This window comes from Equus caballus, chromosome 8, assembly GCF_041296265.1.
Source record: "Equus caballus isolate H_3958 breed thoroughbred chromosome 8, TB-T2T, whole genome shotgun sequence".
NCBI lineage: Eukaryota > Metazoa > Chordata > Mammalia > Perissodactyla > Equidae > Equus > Equus caballus.
The window spans coordinates 73,056,829-73,059,400 of record NC_091691.1 but is presented as its reverse complement, the minus strand read 5'-3'; the positions used below and the strand labels follow the sequence as shown (position 1 = coordinate 73,059,400).

Here is a 2,572-nt window from a genome sequence, read left to right as displayed (position 1 = left end):
GTTTAGTAAGTAGAGACCTGTTTCACTTCTTGCATATTTTATAAATGAGGAAACTGAGGCTCAGGCAGGAAAAGTGACCTCCAAAAGATAAGGAACCGCCAAATGTTTCCATTTTGCCTCCATATAGGATTGTTAACAGTGGGGCTTTTGTTCAAAGTCAAACAGTTAGAAATATACCCCAGTCCCTTGCACAGTCATTGCTAACCATGAACTCAGAGTTAGGTTCAAGTTCCAGCCCCATCACTTTATGTTTACAATCTCAAGCAAGTTATTTAAGTTCCCCAAGCCTCAGATTCCTCAACTGACAAGCAAGGATGGAAATACCAACCTCACAGAGTGGCGAGGGGCATTCAGCGAGATGGTCACTGATGAAGGGAGCCTGTGTACTGTGAGAACTCAATGAATCTTAATTTCTTAACTTTTATTCTCATCACATAAACTCCAGACTAGAAAAAGGTAGAAACAAATTACATTTTCAACAGAGTCTTTGTCTATTTGTCACATTCAGCTCAAGTTGGAAAAGTTGTCAGAAATAACGGAAGTACATTAAATAATCTATCCCAGTCTTGTCATTAACATCAAGTGTTATATAGTGTTAGCAAGATCCTTCATGAGCAAACAATGGCCCAGTGATGTTCACTAGACTCAACTGAGTATAAAATGAAAGTGAGAATCTGACATTTTAGAAAGATTTCCAAAAACCAGAGCAGAAACAGGAAGAGCTTTCTGGTTGCCCCTTGGCCAAGGATCAGATATCATAGCAGATGGGAAAATGAGCAAGAATTGCAGACAAAGAACAGATCTTGGGTCTCATTAACCAGCTAATTCATTTAACCAGAATGCCTCATTTCCTGAGAATTCTAGTGAACTGAGATTTTACAATATGCTAATGTTTGAAGGATGTATTTTTTCTTTCCATCAATGGCTACAAAGATGCCCTGTGGGACAGTGAACAGCATAAAGGGCTGAGAATAATGATTCCAGGATTCAGGAACCAGCTCTACCACTAACTGATCATGAACTAGTCAGTTCCCCTGTCTAATCTTAGGGTCCGCCTTCATCTAATGCAGGGTAGGACTAATGATCTCTGAGGTTTTAAAATCTATAATTTTATGTATTTCTACTCAATTTTCAACCCTTTACCCAGGTCCACATCCTCCATGAAGACCCAACTTTTCCCTTGCTTGTTCTTGAACAACTATCTGTAAAATGTGAGAGTTGGATCAGATAAACTCTAAAGTTCTTTTGAGACTTGACATGCTATTGTTTTAAGGGCACACTTATTATTGTTATTGTTATTATTGTTAATTCAAAGATTAAAGTTACAAGGCCTTCATCTTAGGTATTTGGGGTGAAATAAAGTGAAGAAGGTCATAAAACTGTATTACATGGTGTTATAGACTGAACGTCTGTGTCCCCCCCAAATTCATGTTGAAATCCTAACCCCCAATGTGATGGTATTAGGAGGCGGGGCCTTTGGGAGGTAATTAGGTCACGAGGGTGGAGCCCTCATGAATGAAATTAGTGTCTTATAAGAAAAGACACAAGAGAGATGATCTTTCTCTCCACCATGTAAGATACGAGGACACAATGAGAAGATGCCCATCCATAAGCCAGGAAGTTAGCCTTCACCAAGAAGCCGGCCATGCTGGCACCCTGATGTCAGACTTCCAGCCTTCAGAACCGTGAAATATAAATGTTTGCTGTTTAAGCCACTCAGTCTATGGTATTCTGTTATAGCAACCTAAGCTGACTAAGACACACGGTATGGTGGAAAAACCACTGGGTTGGAGTTTGAGTTCTGCTAACCGACTTTGCTGTCCTAGGTAAGTTAATGCATCTCTCCAGATATTTTTTCCATCTATAAATTTAGATACTTGAACTAGTTAGTCTTTGGGCCCTTTCTAGCTCCCTGTTTCTAACACTTGCCTCTCTGCTGTAGAATTACTCCTCCAACTTCAGCAAGGTCTTGTAAGGAAATAATCTGCAGTGATGAGGAGCGGACAGTGGAATTTGTAGAGGGAATGCATACAGAATGAACTCTTAAGGTCTTTTCCAGCTCCAAACTTGCAGCTTTGCTTCCTTAGACTCACAATGCCTCCCTGAGCAAAGTCACAATTTCACCACACCTCTCTCTTCCCTTGATGGGAAACCCAAGAGCCCATGACAGCTGAAGACCCTGAACAAGGATGTTTCTTCCTTTTCCAGCTTCTTCCTGATTTGAGTTCTTGAGTCTGGAATGTTTGGCTTTATAAAACTGCTGAGTCAGATTTAGTCATTAGAAAAAGTGGGCCTCAAATGCAAACCCCTGGGTAAGATTAACTCACTGCTCCAGCTCGCCAGTTGGCATCATTTGACCTCTCCAGAAACAGGTCTCTGACCTTGGCCTCTGGACTCTAAACAAAAGGGTGGTGATTTCTAATGAACCTTCCCCCACCAAGGAGGGTGGTACAACAGTCAAATGCAGGAATGCACACACACTTTGAAGTTGATCACAGAAAATGAGTAGAGCCATCAGTTTTCAAAGGACACATCTGAACTTGAAATGGCTCCAGTCTTGCAGGAACTTTTA

The 2,572-nt window shown here is 41.0% G+C and overlaps 1 protein-coding gene across 1 annotated transcript in view; it reads right to left on the bottom strand.

Annotated features, from left to right (window-relative positions):
• SLC14A2 (solute carrier family 14 member 2) overlaps positions 1 to 2,572 on the bottom strand; it is a 193,554-nt gene that overhangs the window by 143,998 nt on the left and 46,984 nt on the right. The gene's annotated exons all lie outside the window — the stretch shown is intronic.